This window comes from Furipterus horrens, unplaced genomic scaffold (genome assembly GCF_987537825.1).
Source record: "Furipterus horrens unplaced genomic scaffold, mFurHor1.1.pri manual_scaffold_1, whole genome shotgun sequence".
NCBI lineage: Eukaryota > Metazoa > Chordata > Mammalia > Chiroptera > Furipteridae > Furipterus > Furipterus horrens.
In genome coordinates this window covers 115,364,902-115,385,600 of record NW_028327171.1, presented here as the reverse complement: position 1 = coordinate 115,385,600, position 20,699 = coordinate 115,364,902, and the positions used below count along the sequence as shown (strand labels likewise).

General features: G+C 43.0%; 3 pseudogenes; all 3 read left to right on the top strand.

Moving 5' to 3' along the window:
* Positions 1 to 9,214: 9,214 nt before the first annotated feature.
* LOC150021786 (far upstream element-binding protein 1 pseudogene) lies at positions 9,215 to 11,304 on the top strand (annotated as a pseudogene).
* Positions 10,363 to 11,091, top strand: LOC150021787 (far upstream element-binding protein 1 pseudogene; annotated as a pseudogene).
* Positions 11,305 to 19,897: 8,593 nt separating the features above from the next.
* Positions 19,898 to 20,699, top strand: LOC150021785 (proteasome subunit alpha type-6 pseudogene; annotated as a pseudogene).

Sequence of the window (20,699 nt, the reverse complement as noted above, 5' to 3'; positions counted from 1 at the left end):
TGGCTTCTACCTGGGAATGTAAATGAAAGCACCTAGCTGAGTCAAGAATGCAACTGCCCTTTACAAATGGTAGCTGTAGGTTAGATTCTAGAGCCCAAGAACTAAGTCCTATGGCATAACCACTTTGGAAAATTTAGAGGGTGTAGGAAGTCACATAGCAATTACACTCCCAGAAGACTAAATCCACCAAAAGCTTGTACAAGAATAATCATAGTACCCTGGCTGGTGTAGCTCAATAGATTGAGTTCTCGCCTGCGAACCAGAAGGTTGCTGGTTTGAGTCCCAGTCAGGGCACAAGCCTGGATTACAGGCCAAGGTCCCCAGTTGGGGGTATGCGAGAGGCAACCACACATCGATGTTTCTCTCCCTCTCCTTCTCCCTGCCTGCTCCCCTCTCTAAAAAAAAATTTATTTTTTAAAGAAAAGCATTCTTTCAAAAAAAGAATGATCATGGCAGCTTTATTCGTACAACCTTACACGATGATAATCCAAATGTCTATCAGTAGTTCACAGGTAAATAAATTCCGTGGTTATACAATGACCTTCTACATATCAATAGGAAATAATTACTGATAAACACAACAACCTGACTGAGTACCACAGGTACTGTTAAATCAGGCACAAAAAACCACACTGGATGATGCCATTCATATGATATTGAGAACACAACTTCAAAACAAGCAAGTTGTCTTCTAACTCTTGGAAAATAATGTGGCGATATGAATCAAGAGTCTTAATATAATTTTCTAACCACAATACTGTACATCAGAAAATAACACAAAATAATGTGGGATGAAAGCTATAATTAAAAAATAAAAAAATTTTAAAGAATCTTTAAAATATTTATTACTTTTGACTAATCCTCCTTCTAAAAATCTATCCTAAGCATAGTCTAAGAAATGTGAAAAAGCTTTGTTAACAAACTTGTTACTGAGGTAGTACTGAAGACAAAAAAAAATGGAAGCAACTTACATGTCCAACACCAGAGAACAGTGCATCATACAACAGAATACTACACAGACATTATGAAATATACAACACAAAGTTTCAATGACATCAGAAATGCTTGTAATTTAATTATAGTAGGATATGAGTACTATAAATATGTATACATAATGAGATATACCTGAGGAAATAAAATGGTGGGATTAAGAATGACTGTTTTCTTCAAATATGTGTGTTTTGGTTTCGTAATCACTAAGAGGAAAAGGGTTTTTGTTCGTTTTAAAGAAGGAACAGGTTACTGACATTGTATGTTATTTATTATTAAATGCCTTTATATTTGTCACCAGTTACAATATCCAATTTCTTGTCCATTGCTTAAAATCACACATCACTTAGGGAATTTTTCCGTTTTTCCATTTGTTTAGATAAGACTTGGAAACCACTGGGTGCTATTAATAAATATTAGAACCCTACAACTCCCCAGGTGTCAAAGTTTAATCTTCCTTTCTGCAATTCCAGAAAGGCAGGGATTATCATAAACTTGAAAGCAACAAGCAAAGATTTGTGAAAGCAGCAATTTTACTGCAGGCTAGTATTAAATAACAAAATTTAACTGAGTAACCTTAAAGATCTTGTTGACTTTATTCAATGATTTATGAATTGGGCAGCATCCAATCTTGCAGACAGAAAGGAGCTTCAAGGAGCTGTGCGAAATCAAAGTCTTACAGACAGAAAGGAGTAGGAACAAAAAAATTATAACAGGCAGAAAAGCAGATTAGTAGTGGCAAAGTCACTTTCCTTTAGGGGATAGCAGGGGCCTATCGGGCAGATTACTTAACTAGTGCTTGATTGACTGGTTTAAGATTCCATTTTGGGAGAGCTAAAACTTTAATTAAGTCTTCGTTTGGTGATGTGGGGTTTAGCATAATTGATTCCATTTTGGGCCTGTTGTCTTGTTTTTAACACTAGAATATGTGAGTGTGTATATTCCCTAAAAGAACATGATGGAAGTGGGAGTTGGAGGAGCAGGGCTGGGTGGTATGGAAGAACTCATTATTCAACCAACAAACCATTCATTCATACAACAAATAGTTACTGCCCTGCATTTCCTCTAACTTCTGGTCACAGAAGAAACCAGATCTCAAGAAGTTCCTTGTAGAACAAGAGACAACTCTGGGTACATCTGTTAAATGTAGATAGGATGGCAGAAACACTGAAGGAAAACCAGAATAGCAGGTAGGATTTTCATGGACTGCAGAGAGGAGTGGAGACAGAAAGGTCCACCCTTAAGTTGGGTCCATAAAATAAGCTAGAAAAGTGATAAGCAAGAAGTTCACTGCCAGATATAGCTATAAGTAGTAGGGAAGGCATTCATGCATATTAAAGTGCCCTGATCCTTGAAAACCTTGAAACTCCTTAAAATGTGCTGAACTGGAGCATCAATCTAATAGGCATGTACAAAACTATTAAAAAATGCACTGTGCCCTGGCTGGTGTGGCTCAGTGGATTGAGCTCTGGCCTGCAAACCAAAAGGTCACCAGTTCAATTCCTGGTCAGGGCACATGCCTGGGTTGTGGGCCAGGTCTCCCTTGGGTGTATGCGAGTGGCAAAGTGGTAAATGTTTCTTTCACACATAAATGTTTCTCTCCCTCTCTTTCTTCCTCCCTTCCCCTCTCTCCAAAAATAAATTTAAAAAATCTTTTTAAAAATTAAAAAATATATACTGTATCTATCCCTGACCAGTGTGGCACAGTTAGTTGGGCATTGTCCTGCAAAGCAAAAGTTTACCCAGGGCACTTGCCTGGGTTATGGGTTTGGTCCCTGTTCAGGGTGCATACAAGAAGAAACCAATTGATGTTTCTCTTTCTCACATCGATGTTTCTCTCCCTCCCATTCTCCCTCCCTTCGTCTCCGTCTAAAAATAAATTAATAAAAATCTTCTTTAAAAAATGTACTGGAATTCCAGTCAAAATGGAGCCATAGGTAAACAGGGCTGACCTCCTTGTATAACCACATCAAAATTACAGCTAAATTATAGAACAACCATTACTCAGAACCCTGAGAAATCTAGTTGAATGGAAGTCCAACAACTATGACATTAAAGAAACCACATCCACCCAGACTGGTATAAGGGGTAGAGATGCGGAATAGGCTGGACCCAAATCCATGTGTAGTGGATAAAAATTCAAGAGGAATATCTTGGGAGTGAGGAGTTCTGGCCCCACACCAAAATCCTAGCCCAAGGTTCCAGTGCCAGGAAGATAATACCCTATAACTCCTGGCTGAAAAACCAACAGGGATTGAGTCGGTGGAAGAAACTTCTGGAGTTCCTCTTAAGGAACCTGCACATAGACTTACTCAGGCTCAATCCCTCTGAGCTCCAGCACTAGAAAGCAGCTAGAAAGGTACAAGTGGCATACACATGAGAACTAAAAGGTCTGGCATTAAGACGAAAGCAGAGGGACAACTTTCTCCCAACAGAAAGGCTGACCAAGGCCATTGTACCTTTTCTGAGCCCTTCCCCCACAGAGCCACAGAGCCAGAGTCAGCAGGCAGATGCCATATTTGAGACTCCATCAACCAGGCTAACATTATCCTACCCTGGAGACCCCCTAAGGCTCTGCCCCACCCAACTTAGGGGTCCACCCAAGCTATTAACAGTGGCTTTCCATATGAATGCCTAGTCTTGGTTCAAGCTTCATAACTTTCTAAATCTTCTCAAACAACCAACAGCCAGCCTCAGTGAAAGCCCAGTCCCCATACCTCTCACTAAGAGGCCCCAGGCCAGGCACTAGCAACAGTGAGCCTAGGTTCACAGCTTGGCTTTGCCTGGGAACCTCTAAGCCCAACACAAGTAGTAGCCATCTGCATGTGAGAAATGCTCACAATAAAACATCGGGACACAGGACTGAGCAACAAAGCGAGGTGTTTATTAATGAGTCTGCAGAGTTGGGCGCACAGCCAACCAGAGACATGCCAGTGCAAAGTAGACAAAGAAAACTGGTTTCATACTGATGTGATTAGTTCCCCCTCCCTAATGCAATTAGCTACCCTCCCCTCTCCTTCACCTCTGTTTCTCCATTACTGGTTGATCTGGGATCACAATCTAACATGATTAACTACTTAACTCAGGGTGTGATTAACTAAGGGTAATCTAGTTATACAGAGAAGGAAAACTCTGACTCCAAAAAACCTCCGCTGCCTTGCGGCATACCTCTTCAGGGGAAAGGCTAAGGGAGTAAACCCCGACAGAAAATCCGGAGCCGGAGTCCCTAAGGCGGTTTGACGTTGTAGTCAATACCGGCAACTCCTGCGGCGCACCTGAAGCCAAGCTGTATTGACTTCGTCTTTCCCTTGGACCCTTCAGCTGCGAAGAGAGGGGGGGTCTGCTGCATGGGCAACAGCAGACCCTCCATATCACCCTGCCCAGGCTCTGTAGCTTCAGCTTCACTGGAGAGGACACTCCAGCGTCATCGCAAGATGTCGATTCAACACGGGAGGAGACAGATACCGTGTCACTCCCGAGTCGGACTGCACAACCATTCTCGGCGGTGCAGATAGACTCTTAAGAAGCTACACCATCGTCTCTCGAGACGGACGGCTGCCGACGAATCTAGTTATAGGTCTATCTACAACTTATTTGCAAAGTTATCTAGCTACATCTTCCCATTTCTCTGTGTTTGGTGGTGACAATCTTTCTCCTTTTGATCCCAGAGATATGTGTGAAGAGCTGCAGAATGTCATTTCTTCGCCCCTTTTCCATGATTCATCTGTTAATTTTCTCCTACTGTTTTGAGAGTCACTGGCTTCTTTATCCCTAACAATTCCCCCTGTCTCTTTTGGAAAATTGACTACTCAAACCTCTAATTTGTCCCTTCAAACCTCATGAGGATTTCTCGATTGTCTGCCTCATAGCGAGGATTTTCTTCAGCTTTCAGGAGGAGGAGATTATTCTGTTAGAAAATTACTGGCATCTGTTTACTTAGTGCAGTCTCAGTTAATCTCTGAACTAAACCTCTGATGGAGGGAATAATACAGCAGCCTAAACAGTAAAGACGCCTTCTACTACAATGAGGGAGGGAAACAAGAGCTGATCATCCTTTCCAATTGCCAAACCAGTTTTCTAACCACCCCGTTATAGGATTGTCAATGCCTGAGTTTTCTGCTAGTTCATTTGCTATGGTGGTCAGTCCCTGCGGAGCCTTAGTAATAGTTCCATCAGGAGCTGTATTATTGGGGATAAGAGTGCAACACTGTCCCCCAAGCATTACACATACCCCTCATTTTTCTGCTGGCATCATATCCAGTGCCATCCTATTTTCCAAGGTCATTCGACTGGTGGCATCTAACTGTTGAGCTATTTCTTCTATAACATCCCTGGTATAATTAATAAATCTCTGCTGATTATAATAAGTGTAGCTCACCCAGGACTTCTGGCCAAGATGGAGGCCCAGACTGACATGCTCCATTTCCCTCCACAACTAAGAAGGACTACATACAACTACTACAAAACGAGAAATAACCAGAAGTTCCAGAAAATAAAGCTACATGGAAGTCCAATGTATGAAGTTATAAACAAGTGGTGCTCATCTACACAGGTAGGAGGGCTGAAGCCAGGGAGGAGAGGTCAAGCTATGCTGGCAGCAGCAGCTGCAGCAATTGGTAGTGGGACTGCAGTAAGAACAGACACCTATATTTAAGGGGAGGCGAGAAGCACCTGGGAGCACCCCTAGCTGCAGACCAAACCCATCAGCTCACGATTTCAATGCCAGGGAAGGCAGACCCCCCATTGCCTCGGACTGTAGGCCCAGAGGGTGTGGGGACAGAGGAGGAGGCTCCCAAGCTCCCGGTCTCCCAGTCTCCTGGTCTCTCAGCGGAGAGTGAACGGCAGGAATTTATCTTCGACCCCTGCCCCCACACAAAGTGCCACAATATGGTGAGAAGGGATGCCTGGTAGGGACGAGTGCACGGAGCTCCACCCCCTATCGCGTAGGAGGTGTGACAGCCCCCCCCCCAGGAAAAAAAGGTAAACAAACCTGACAGGATGGCAGGGATCATGATAGAGATCCCAATCACACAGCTGACCAGAAAGCAAATACATGATTTATCGAGTCAGCAGATAGATAATCTTTCTGATGCTCAGTTTAGAGCTATAGTTATAAGACAGCTTACAGAACTAACAGTGGATCTTAATTAAGATGGGGAAGGAATGAAGGCTAGTCCTGCTGAAATGAACAAAAACACATATGAAACAAGTGGTGAGGGAAAGAAAACCAGAAATCAAATTAACAAATGGGAACATAGGGAAGGGAGAAATAGTCAACCAGTGCAGAAAGAGGAAACGAAAAGTGAGGAAAATGAGGAGAGGCTCAGAAACCTATAGGACAGCTATAAGCGAGCCAACATCTGAATTATAAGGTTGCCAAAAGGTGAAGAAGAACTAGAAATTGAAAAATTATGTGAAAAAATAATGAAGCAGAACTTCCCTAACTTGGGGAAGGAAATAAACTTACAGGTCCACGAAGCACAGAGAGTTCCAAAAAAACTGGACCCAGGGAGAACCACATCAAGACATATTATAATCAAAATGTCAAAAATTAAGGATAAAGAGAGAATCTTAAAAGTAGCAAGAGAGAAGAGAATTATGTACAAAGGGGTCCCAATTAGACTATCAGCTGATTTCTCAAAGGAGAGTCTGAAGACAAGACGGGACTGGCAAGAAATATTCAAAGTAATGAAAATCAAAAACCTACAGCCATGATTACTCTATCCAGCAAAGCTGTCATTCAGAATGGAAGGGCAGAGAAAATGCTTCCAGGACAAAGTAAAACTGAAGGAGTTCATTAGGTCCAAACCACTGTTATATGAGATGTTAAAGGGACTTGTTTAGGAGAAAGAGGATCAAAACTATGAATATTAAAATGAAAACTGTGTCACAACAACCAACAACAGAAGCTAGGGAACTGAAACAAAGGCAAACTAAGTAGGCAATGAGAGTGGGAAAAGAATTATAGGTATGGGGAACATATTGGGGGGAGCTCAGTGGGGACTGGGAAAGGGGAAAAATGAGCGAGATGGTGCAGGAATTAAGAAGCATAGTGGGAGGGAGTTGAGTAGATAGGAATATGTTAAGAACTATATGCAAAACCAATGGGCATGGACTAAGGTGGGGGACAACTGGAGGGAGGGGGTATAAGTGGGTGGACAGGAGCAGAGGGAAAAGAAATTGGGACAACTGTAACAGCATAATCAATAAAACATATAAAAAATAAGTATAGTTTACCCAATCAACATTCTTATTAATTGTTGACCACCAGAATACGTCTGACTCAAACCCTGCCGCTATTTGATTCCTAGCCTTAAACTCATCTGGAACTCCTTTAGGGATCCTAGTGGCATTGATATAGATGTGAGGATCAAATGACATACCAGGGGCTGTTGTCCTCTTTTTCATCACCATTCTATAGTCAAAATCTCTCCCATCTCCTTGGAGCATTGGAAGAACCAAAGCCATTTGTATAACTAAGATACTAGCTACCAGCCATAGCTATACAAAGGCATCTTGAAAGCTGACCTCTCCCCCTACCCCCATAACTGCAGACTCTGGGGAATTTTTGGGGACCTTCCTTTGTAACAATCCCCGCCCCCTTAGACTTAAGACCCTTTATAATCTTATAAAGGACAATGGGCAAAGGTCTCATGCTCCTCTAGCTACTTCAAGCTGGACAAGGCTGTTGCCCTACCTACCCTCGGGTCTAGAAATCCCTACTACAGTGGGAATGAGGAGGGGAGGGTGGCCTCCCCATATGGGGAAGGATTTTGTAAAGTCCAGGTCAGTTGGCTGTCCCCAGGCAGCGGCATGCTCAGTTTCCAGTGGCTGGCACTGCTGAAGAAACTGGCATCTTTGTCATATTCCTGGAGCAACAGATTTGGCAACAGGGTTAAAAGGCATAATTAAAACTATAACCACTAGATGACAACAGGCAGGGATTAATGTTTAATGTCCCACATTAGGAAAAGAAATTGGCTTTTTGGCAGAAGGTGTGCAAGGCATGTCTCACCTGTTCAAAGCCCTTTTGCCCACTAAACGTAGTTTGGGCTGAGGGGAATATTTTAGAATTTCCCCCCTCAGACCTCTGGGCACTTTCTGTCCAAGCTATGCGACAGAGAAAGAGAACTAGTTTTAAAGTGAAGCCTACAGACTGCCCAACATGTTACCAACCCAACTACTTAATTTAGCCAAACCATTGAGTCTCAGGAGGCTACGATGCAGATGGGCTTCTTAAGTGAGGCCTATACATATAGACACTTACTCAGGTAATGAGACTATAGGCTTCTGTCCTATGCAAACAGAAGGAAGAATACACATGTTAATTCACACAACATAACCCACAAACCAGCCTCTGAATTAGTAAGACTAGAGACATCCAGTCACAGGGTCTTGCTGGAATGATATTTAACAGTGGCAATTTGACAGGTCCTCCTTGCCTGTAGATTGAACATTTCTGATGATGTTACAAACCTAGTTTTAACTTCTAAATGAAAACAAACTTAAAGAGAGCTGCATTAGTTTATAGTCTACCACTGAGCATTGTGATTTTCCTTAAATCATGATTTTTCTCCTTAAGATTACCCTCCTTGTCATTAAAGTGACTGCACTAAGTCCAGTTTTAATTCAGCCTTTTCATTTGCATAAACACAAGAGTAGCAATTGATCACATATAATCTTTTAAGTCTGCTTTGCTGGAACTCACACGAGGAACCTTCAGGTTGACATTCAGCCTGTCCTTTGGGCACAGAGGCTGAGCCACACACATGCCATCTGGCCTTGCCTGTAAAACCCATGCTTTTACAAGTCCTTCAGGTTTTCCATTGTGCCTTAAGGTTCCTCCTAGCCATCTATCAGGAAAGCAAACTTCGTTCCTTCCCTAGAAAGACTGTCATGAACTGCACAGCCAACCAGGGTATCACGCTTTTTCCTCCTTGGCTTTCATTAGCCTTGAAAGTCAACTCTCATTCCTCGGGGCTTTCTGGTAACAACCAGAGTCTAGGCATGCCTCCTTCAGGCATGACATCCCAGTCAAAGTCTCGGTTGACAAAACCGCCATTAGCAACTAGTATTATTAGTTTTATGCAAAGGAACCTTATGTCAGTTCTTACTTCTTTAGAATGACAAATACTGGAGAAAAATATAAAGTTGTAAAGGAAAATCCTTGTCCTTCAAAATATAAAGGAGGCCATTTCCTTTCTTTCTTAGCAGTTGGCTGGAAGAAGATTTCTGCGAAGAAGCGGTAACAGCCACAGTAGGCTAGACATGGCAGACTATTCAACAGTGCCTCCACCCTCCTCTGGCTCAGCTGGTGGTGGAGGCGGCGGTGGCGGTAGTGGAGGAGTTAACGATGCTTTCAAAGATGCGCTGCAGAGAGCCCAGCAGATTGCAGCAAAAATTGGAGGTGATGCTGGTACATCACTGAATTCAAATGACTATGGTTATGGGGGACAAAAAAGACCTTTGGAAGACGGAGATCAACCAGATGCTAAGAAAGTTGCTCCTCAAAATGATTCTTTTGGGACGCAGTTACCACCAATGCATCAGCAGCAAAGGTCTGTAATGACAGAAGAATACAAAGTTCCAGATGGAATGGTTGGATTTATAATTGGCAGAGGAGGTGAACAGATCTCACGCATACAACAGGAATCTGGATGCAAAATACAAATTGCTCCTGACAGTGGTGGCCTTCCAGAAAGGTCTTGTATGTTAACTGGAACACCCGAGTCTGTCCAATCAGCAAAACGGTTACTGAACCAAATTGTTGAAAAAGGAAGACCAGCCCCTGGCTTCCATCATGGTGATGGACCAGGAAATGCAGTGCAAGAAATAATGATTCTGGCTAGCAAGGCAGAATTAGTTATTGGAAAGGGGGGAGAGACTATTAAACAACTTCAGGAGCGGGCTGGAGTTAAAATGGTTATGATTCAAGATGAACCTCAGAACACTGGTGCTGATAAACCTCTTAGAATTACAGGAGATCCATACAAAGTTCAACAAGCCAAGGAAATGGTTTTAAAGTTAATTCGTGATCAAGGTGGTTTCAGAGAAGTTCGAAATGAGTATGGGTCAAGAATAGGAGGAAATGAAGGGACAGATGTCCCCATTCCAAGATTTGCTGTTGGCATTGTAATAGGAAGAAATGGAGAGATGATTAAAAAAATACAAAATGATGCTGGTGTTCGGATTCAGTTTAAGCCAGATGAGGGAGCAACACCTGACAGAATAGCACAGATAACAGGACCTCCAGATCGATGTCAGCATGCTGCAGAAATTATTACAGACCTCCTTCGAAGTGTTCAGGCTGGTAATTCTGGTGGACCGGGACCTGGTGGTTGAGGAAGAGGTAGAGGACAAGGCAACTGGAACATGGGGCCGCCTGGTGGACTACAGGAATTTAATTTCATTGTACCGACTGGGAAAACTGGATTAATAATAGGAAAAGGAAGTGAAACTATAAAAAGCATAAGCCAACAGTCTGGTGCAAGAATAGAACTTCAGCGAAATCCTCCACCTAATGCAGATCCTAACATGAAGTTATTTACAATTCGTGGCACTCCACAGCAAATAGACTATGCTCGGCAACTCATAGAAAAAAAGATTGGTGGCCCAGTAAATCCCCTAGGGCCACCTGTACCCCATGGGCCCCATGGTGTCCCAGGCCCCCATGGGCCTCCTAGGCCTCCTGGGCCTGGAACTCCAATGGGACCGTACAACCTTGCACCTTATAAACCAGGACCGCCTGGCCCTGCTCCTCATGGTCCTCCAGCTCCTTATGCTCCCCAGGGGTGGGGAAATGCATATCCACACTGGCAGCAGCAGGCCCCTCCTGATCCAGCAAAGGCAGGAACTGATCCAAATTCAGCAGCTTGCGCTGCATATTATGCTCACTATTATCAACAGCAAGCACAGCCACCACCTGCTGCTCCTGCTGGTGCACCAGCTACAACCCAGACCAATGGGCAAGGAGATCAACAGAATCCAGCTCCAGCTGGACCAGTTGATTATAATACCAAGGCTTGGGAAGAGTACTACAAGAAAATGGGTCAAGCAGTTCCTGCTCCTACTGGTGCTCCACCAGGTGGTCAGTCAGATTAGAGTGTGGCCTGGGCTGAGTACTATAGACAGCAAGCAGCCTACTATGCCCAGACAAGTCCCCAGGGAATGCCACAGCATCCTCCAGCACCTCAGGGCCAATAATAAGAAGTGGACAATACAGTATTTGCTTCATTGTGTGAGGGAAAAATACCTTTGTTAAATATATGGATGCAGACGACTTGATGAAGATTTTAATTTTGCTTTTGGTTTAAAATAGTGGGGTTTATTTTTGTTTTATTTGTTTCTGCTTTTTTTTGAAAATGTACAAAAATATCACTACTGATAGGAGGTTAATATTTCTGTGTAGAAATGAAAATTGGTTTGTTTTTAGTATTTCGTGTAGATGTACACATTCCAGCAAATGTATTTGCAACTATTATGTGGTCAATGCTTTGTGATATAAATGTAGTTTTTCAATGTATACTTTCACTTTTAAAATGCCTGTTTTGTGCTTTACAATAAATAATATGAAACCTCCTGTGTCAAAATAGCAGGATACAAAGTCAATATTAAGAAATTGAAGGCATTTTTATACACCAACAATAAAAACTCAGAGATAGAAACTGAAAGAAAAATCCCATTTACCATAGCAACAAGAAAAATAAAATACCTAGGAATAAACTTAACCAAGGAGGCAAAAGACCTGTACTCAGAAAACTACATAACACTGAAGAAAGAAATTAAAGAAGATACAAATAAATGGAAGCATATACCATGTTCATGGATGTGAAGAATCAACATCATTAAAATGTCCATGCTACCCAAAGCGATTTATAGATTCAATGCAATCCCTATTAAAATACCAGCAACATATTTCGCAGACCTAGAACAGATACTTCAAAAATTTATATGGAACCAAAAAAGAGCCCGAATAGCCACACTAATTTTGAGGAAGAACACAGTAGGAGGAATCACAATAACTGATATCAAACTATACTACAAGGCCACGGTAATCAAAACAGTCTGGTACTGGCATAAGAACAGACATATAGATCATGGAACAGAATTGAGAGCCCAGAAATAAACCCAGGTTCATATGGTCAACTAATATTTGACAAAGGGGGAAAGAACATCAAATGCAATGAAAAGAGACTCTTCAACAAATGGTGTTGGGAGAGCTGGACAGGGACATGCAAAAAAATGAAACCAGACCACCAACTTACACCATACACCAGAATAAACTCAAAATGGATCAAAGACTTAAATGTAAGCTGTGATACCATAAAAGTCCTAGAGGAAAAAATAGGCAGGAAAATTTCAGATATCCCACGTAGCAACATTTTCACTGATATATCTCCTAAGGCAAGGGAAATAAAGGAAAGAATAAACAAATGGGACTACATCAAACTAAAAAGTTGTTGCTCAGCTAAAGAAAACATCAGCAAGATCAAAAGGAAACCAACAATATGGGAAAATATATTCGCCAATGACATCTCAGACAAGGCATTGATCTCCAAAATATATAAAGCACTCATATGACTCAACACCAAGAAGATAGACAACCCAATAAAAAAATGGGCAAAGGACCTGAACAAACACTTCTCCAAAGAGGACATACAGAGGGCCCATAGACATATGAAAGTATGTTCAACATCACTAGCCATCAGAGAGATGCAAATAAAAACCACAATGAGATACCACCTCACACCAGTCAGAATGGCCATCATCAACAATCAACAAACAACAAGTGCTGGCAAGGATGCAGAGAAATGGGAACCCTGGTGCATTGTTGGTGGGAATGCAGACTGGTGCAGCCACTATGGAAAAGAGTTTGGAATTTCCTCAAAAAACTAAAAATGGAACTGCCTTTTGAACCAGCAATTCCATTGCTAGGATTATATCTGAAATATCCTGAAACACCAATTCAAAAGAACCTATGCACCCCTATGTTCATAGCCGCACTATTTACAATAGCCAAGTGCTGGAAACAACCTAAATGCCCATCTGTAGATGAGTGGGTCAAAAATCTGTGGTACATTTACACAATGGAGTACTATGTAGCAGAAAGAAAGAAGGAACTTCTACCATTTGCAACAACATGGATGGAACTAGAGAGAATTATGCTTAGCGAAATAAGCCAGGCAATGAAGGAAAAATACCTTATGCTGTCACCTATTACAGGAAACTAATGAACAACACAAACAAATGAGCAAAATTGAACCAGAGCTATGTAAACAAGAAGTAGACTAACAGTAACAAGGTGGGGGGGGGGGGAGAAGGGGGTAAGAAGGGGAAGGGTCAAGTCAAAGAACATGTATAAATGACCCACGGACATGGGCAACTGAGTGGGGACTGAATGTGGGGGAAGGGAGGGGCAGGGTGCAGGGAAGCAAGAGGGGGAAAAAAGTGAGACAACAGTAATGGAAAAACAAACAAACAAAATATTTTTTAGTGGGGGAAAAATGAAAATATGAAAAATGGAAATGCCAGTTCAGTGAATACTAGGACAAAGATCTTCCTTCACGTTGTATATTTTTCTCCCTATCTGATCCCTCCAGAGTTTGGCATTCTAAACAAGTAAGTAACGACAGAAGTTTCTTTGTATAGAACTAATAAGACCAGTTGTTAATAGAGGTTTCTTTCTCTTCTTTTTTTATTTTCTTTTTTTTTTTGACCAAGTCTTTGACTGGAATGTCAAGCCTAAAGGAGACATGCTTGGGCTCAGGTTGTTACCAAAAAGCCCTGAGGAACTGGGAACGACTTTCAAAGGAAATAAAAGCCCGCGAGATAAAAGGCCTGGTACCGTGGTTGGTTGTGCGGTCCACAGCAATCTTTCCAGGGAAGGAACGAAGGTTGTTTTCCTGAAAGATGGCTAGAAGGGACCTTAAGGCACAATGAAAAACCAGAAAGACTTGGAAAGGACAGGTGTGTACAGGCAAGGATGAATGCCAGGTATGTGGCCCAGCTTTTGTGCCCTGAAGAGCAGACTGAGGGTCACCCTAAATGTTCCTTGGGTAAGTTCCAGCAAAGCAGAACTAAAGATCATAAGTGATCATTTGCTTCTCTTGCTGTGTTTATGCAAATGAACAGGATAAATTAAAAATGGACTTAATGTAGTCCCTTTAAAGACAAGGAGGGTAATCTTAGGGAGAAAAACCATTATTCAAGGAAAATCACAATGATCGGTGGTAGACTATAAAGTAGTGCAGCTAACCGTCTTAAAAGTTTCTTTTCATTTAAAATATGGTTTCACTTGAAAATTAAACCATGTCTGTGATATCATCAAAGATATTCAAGTTGCAGGCAAGTAGAATGTCAAGTGCCCTTGCAACTGGATGTCCTCCCAATAAGACAGTCTTACAGATTTAGAGATTTGTTTGTGGGTTATGTTACATAAATTAACATGTGTTTTCTGTTTCCAAAGGACATAAGCCTATGACCGCATTACCTGAGTGATTGTCTGTATGTATAAGCCTCACTTAATCCTCTCTGCAGCGCTGCCTAGTGAGACTCAACGGTTTGGCTGAACTAAATGGCTGGGTTGGTGAAGAATGGGGTGGTCTGTGGGCTTCACTTTAAAACTGGTTTCTCTTTTCTATCCGAATGGATTGGACAGAAAGGACCCAGAGGTCTGAGAGGCGGGAAACCTAAGCTATTTCCCTCAGCCCAAACTAAGTATAATTGGCAAAGGGGTTTTGGACAGGTGAGATGTGCCTAGCACACCTTCCTCCAAAGAAGCCCTTTTTTTTCTTTTTTTTTTCCCCTAATGTGGAACATTGAAAAATTAATCCCTGCCTTTTGTCATCTAGTAGTTATGGATTGAATGATGTCTTTTAACCCTTTTTGCCAAATCTGTTGCCCCCAGAACACAACAAGGATGCCAGCCTGTTAAACCAAGCACGCCGTTGTCCGGAGACAGCCAGCTGACCTGGAGTCTGCACGATCCTTCCCCATGTGGGAAGGCCACCTTCCCCTCCACACCCCCACTCTTATTAGGGATTTCTGGACCCAAGAGTAGGTAGGACAATGACCATGTCCAGCTTGAAGCAGCTAGAGGAGCTTGAGACCTTCGCCCATTGTCCTTTATAAGATTATAAAGGGTCTTAATATCTGAGAGGGAGGGATTGTTATTTTTTACGAACCATGGGTATGGACTTGGGGAGGGATTGCTGGGGGGGGATTGCTGGGGAGGGATTGCTGGGAGATGCTGGGTGGAGGGGAGTAAAGGGGAGAAAATTGGAACTATTGTAATAATATAATCAATAAAATACATTAAAAATATATACATAAAGGAGAAATACTGGAGAAAAATATAAAGGTATAAAGGAAAATCCTTGTCCTTCAAAATCGCATGTCCATGCACTATACCTTCCATTACTAAAACCATACAATTTCTTTTCAAAACTTTTATAAACTTCTAACAAACCTTTTCCATTTTCATGCCTTACACTTTCTCTGGTTCCCTTTCTTTCATGTGAAGTTTTAACTTTCCCTGGGAAACCTCAATTTTTCCTTTCAGAGTATAAACAGAGCAATAATTCAAAACACAAATAGCTAAGCCCTCTCTCTCCATTATGTCCACTGGCCTCCTAGAGAGATGTGGCCTTGGCAAAGACATGTTCACTTGCCCAGGCTGGAATGCTCAGCAGCCCTGAATGACACTTCCTGGGTCCTAGGTTTCAAAAGGAATTCTCCCCGACCAGTTTACAGATGACCTTCCCTAAGTCTCATTAGTCAAAAACAGATACAGAGAATTTCCCAACAGAACAGACCAAAATATGGTTTTTTTTAAACCAAAACACTAGCAGCTGAGGTTTCCTTTTTCCAGATTAACACTTCCATAACTGTTTCCTTTTTATCATTACGACTTTCCACAGACCTTCTGCAACATTCACAAACTTTCTAAATACACTTTACTTCTTTAGATTTAACCATAACATGCTTCCAAACCTTGTTCTTTTCCACACTATGAAGGACTATACTCAAATTCAGGCATGAGGGAAGAAGGTCTAATCGCTGTTCTCCGCTAGAGAGAGCAGCCACCTTCCTTCCTGCAAACCTAATAAAATGTCCTGGGTAAATTTGTTCTTCCGTGGTCATGAAGCCTCTGCTGGACAGAGCAACTTCCAACCGAGCCTAGGGTGTGTGAGGCACCTCCGTCTCACTGTCTCCCTGCGGTGCGTGAGCCCAGTTGGCCACTGGTGCCAGGCTGTAAGGTGGCGGGAGACAGGACAGAGCATTCCCAGGCTTTATTTTCTTTTTCTTTTATAGGGAAGAGACCTGTAAACCTGCTGGTAGGTTGTAACCAGCAGAGAGCATATTCCTTCTCTTCCTTAAAAGCTGATGCCTGATCACTCACATATAATAAGATCAGGGCTTGACAAACCCAAGTTTCATCAGGCCCAAATTGGGGCCAGAAAACAGATTGCTCCTTACTGGGTTCCTTTGGCCAAAGTAGATAGCAATATTTTACCATTTTCTGTTTTTCCTTATTCCGGGTCTGGGGATCTTCTCCCCAACGCTCTAACATTTTCCCTAATTTTTTAGTTTCCCTAGGCTTAGAATTTTTATTTCCCATCCTCATTTGATTCCTGTGGCTATGGCTGAATCTGGTTGCGTCCTCAACCCCCCTTATTGGAGATTTCTTGAGCACAAACTCGTGAGCTCAACCCCCCGTATCGGAAGTTTCTTGCTCACACCCTGTATACTCAACCTCCCATACTGGTAGTTTCTTATATACAGACCCCATATACTCAATCCCCTTACTGGAGATCTCTTGTATATGAAAATTCTGTGAGTTCAACCCCTTGTATTGGGGTTTTCTTGCCTACGGCCCATGAACTCAACTCCCCTTATTGGAAGTTTCTTGTCCACACCCTGTGTGCACAACCCCCCATACTGGAGATTCCTTGCACACAGTTCGAGATTTTCTTCGTCGTCTCTGGCCATTTCCCTCGCGTGAAAACGGAACCATGGATCGGGACTCCGCACTCGCTTCGAATCTTGAGATGTGTCTCAGCCACACACACACATCCAATCTCCGAGGATGCCCAACCACCAAGGCAATAATTAACCCAATTGTCTTACCTTGGCCTGTGCAGGAGGTTGCCTGGTTACTGCAGTGTTTGCTTTTGTTTCCCCCTGTGTCTGTTCTACTGCTGTCCCAACAAGAAGTCTTGGGTCCATTTTCGGATACTGTAAGGCAAGTGGGCCTTGGGTCAAGTAGGCCACCCAAAAGCGGGTAGGACATGTCTCCCAGTCTCGGCTCAGAGCCTCTTCCTGCACACAGGCAGAAGATCCTAGACAAGTCCCCATATTGTGAGAAATGCTCACAATAAAACACCAGGACATAGGACTTGAGCAGCAAAGCGAGGCGTTTATTCATGAATCTGTAGAGTTGGGCGCACAGCCAGCCAGGTGCATGCGTGCACGAAGTAGACAGAGAAAACTGGTTTCATACTGATGCGATTAGCTACCCTTCCCTTTCCTTCTCCCCAGTTTCTCCATTACTGGTTAATGTGGGTTCACAATCTAAGGTGATTAACTACTTAACTCAGGGTGTGATTAACTAAGGGTAATCTAGTTATAGGTCTATTTCCAGCTTATTTGCAAAGTTATCTAGCTACATCTTCCCATTTCTCTGTGTTTGGTGGTGACAATCTTCCTCCTTTCCATCACAGAGATATGTGCAAGGAGCTGTGGAATGTCATTTCCCCACCCTTTTTCCATGATTCATCTGTTAATTATCTCCTATTGGTTTGAGAGTGACTGGCTTCCTTATCCTTAGAATGCAGATTGCTTTGTAGCTCATACAGGGTGGCTCTGGGCAGAAAACAGGTGGGGGCTGACCATGGCCTGCACCACCCAGGAAACCCCAGAGCCTTCAACCCACTGGACAGCTACAGGGCACATCAGAACACTACTATCTTGCCGCTGCACAGCTGATCCTCCACGGAGCACAGAGGTTGGTGGTCAGTGGTCTTGGCCAGTCCTTGTAGCTGACTGGCCCAGGTAAATCACTCCCATTGACCTGCCAACAGCAATCAAGGCTCAACTCCAAGATGAGGGTGTACTCATCCCACACAGATGGTGTACCTCGAGTACCCAGGGGAGGCTATGCCACTGGGCATTATAGGACCCTGTTCCCAAGCAACGCAGGGATTGTCCACGTGGCGCCTTGGTGTAAGACCCAACAATTAGTGTTGAGAAAAACAGGTCTTTATTTACAATATGCCAACCTTGGTGAGGCTGGAAGCACTTTTCTCAGAGCCCTGTTCTCCCACAAGATCAGTACTTCCTTTGCTCCCCCAAAAGATATAAGCCAAAACCAAGCCCAGTAGATCCCCATTCTTTATCTGTCAGCTCTCTCTTTCAGGATCTGGGGTATGTTGTCATCAGCTTCCGTATTATTTAATAGTCCAGAAAAGTATGTGCCATGTTACACACAATCATGGTGTAAGAAATAAGAACATAGTGACTCCCAAACCAGTAAAAAGTCATTGGTAACAAAGGGCAAATGTAATTAAAGGGTCTTAAGGACAAATGTAATTAAAGGATCTCTGAGAAGGAAGTTGACATCATTAGCATATCTACAAATCACAATAGGGGCATTTAATGAACGAGTTAGATTATAACTCCGGAGTATCCAGTCATGGAGAAACAGGGAAGAAGGAGAGGGGAGGGGGAGCTAGTTGCGTTAGGGTGGGGAAGCCAAGACTATAAAACCAGGTTCCTTTGTCTACTTGGCGCGCACATTCTCCTGGCTGTGAGGGTGCGCCTGGCTCTGCAGACTCGTGAATAAAGGCCTCGCTTTGCTGCTCAAGTCCTGTGTCCCAGTTTTTATTGTGAGCATTTCTCACAATGGTGAGGTCCAGGAAAATCACAACTCCTAAGAGAGTGTCCTCTCCTTATGTCCCAAGTTCTAAGAGTCCAGTTAGTCTGGGACTGCAAGGCAGAGTCCTTGGTGGCTTTGGAGTCAGCTAGAGTGGCAGCATGCCTGCTTTCCTACTAGCCCAGACCACATTACAGAATCCTGACTACAAACTGCATTGCTGCTTCTTCCTTCTCAGAGAAAACCGGCTACACTATCAACTGCATAGCTGCTACTGCACTACAGGCAGGATGGCTGAATCTCCTTCTAGCTCATGGCTCCTTCCTCAAGGCTACTCCTCCTCCTTTCTTCTACACTTACTCTGCCCACATGTGCCTCTCCCATGATGGACCAGTTCTCCTACAAAGCTGCCTAGCTGCTACATCATGGCTCTCTCCCTACACACCAGACCTCCTAGCCACCTCCCATCTACACCCTTTTCAGACTGCTTGGCCTCTCTCCTTTTTCAGGTATCTCCCTAATTTTAAATGCTACCCCAGAGCACCATACATCATTGTTATGAAAAGTATCTTAAGGTTATCATCAGCCCTTTTTCTGAGGGCAATATAGCTTCCCTTCAGGAAAGGATAGTATCTTAAGCCTATCATCTGCTCTTTTGCCCTGGGCTGCAGCACAGCTATTATCTAGTTACCAACTTGCCATAGATATGCAAAGTACCTTAAAAGCTGTATTATCTCCCTTTCCCATCCTGAAAACCATGAGCTGTGGGGACTTTGGGGGCCCCTCCCTGCTCTGTTACAACACCTACTACATTAGGCCATGCCACCAAGACAGGGAGTGTAAGTAGCTCTACCTAACACATAGAAACAAGCCAGGGAGGCTACCAAAATTAAGAGACAAAGAAACATGGCCCAAATGAAAGAACATATCAGATGCAGAGTTCACAACATTGATAAAAAGGATGCTCAAGGAACTTAGTGAGGACCTCAACAGCATAAAAAAGATCCCATCAGAAATGAAGGGGGAGGGACAAGTACGCCTGGTGCGGGAGCTGCGGAGCCCACATAGTGTTCTTGAAGTAGTGCGTGCAGCAATATGTCCCGTGGTTCCAGCGCTGGTTTTGACCGCCACATTACCATTTTTTCATCTGAAGGCCGGCTGTACCAAGTAGAATATGCTTTTAAGGCTATTAACCAGGGTGGCCTTACATCAGTAGCTGTCAGAGGGAAAGACTGTGCAGTAGTTGTCACACAGAAGAAAGTACCTGAAAAATTACTGGATTCCAGCACAGTGACTCACTTATTCAAGATAACCGAAAACATTGGCTGTGTGATGACAGGAATGACAGCTGACAGCAGATCCCATGTACAGAGGGCACGCTATGAGGCAGCTAATTGGAAATACAAGTATGGCTATGAGATTCCTGTGGACATGCTGTGTAAAAGAATTGCTGATATTTCTCAGGTCTACACACAGAATGCTGAAATGAGGCCTCTTGGATGTTGTATGATTTTAATTGGTATAGATGAAGAACAAGGCCCTCAAGTGTACAAGTGTGATCCTGCAGGTTACTACTGTGGGTTTAAAGCCACTGCAGCAGGAGTAAAACAAACCGAGTCAACCAGCTTTCTTGAAAAAAAAGTGAAGAAGAAATTTGATTGGACGTTTGAACAGACAGTGGAAACTGCAATTACATGCCTCTCTACTGTTCTGTCAATTGATTTCAAACCTTCAGAAATAGAAGTTGGAGTAGTTACAGTTGAAAACCCTAAATTCAGGATTCTTACAGAAGCAGAGATTGATGCTCACCTTGTTGTTCTAGCAGAGAGGGACTAAA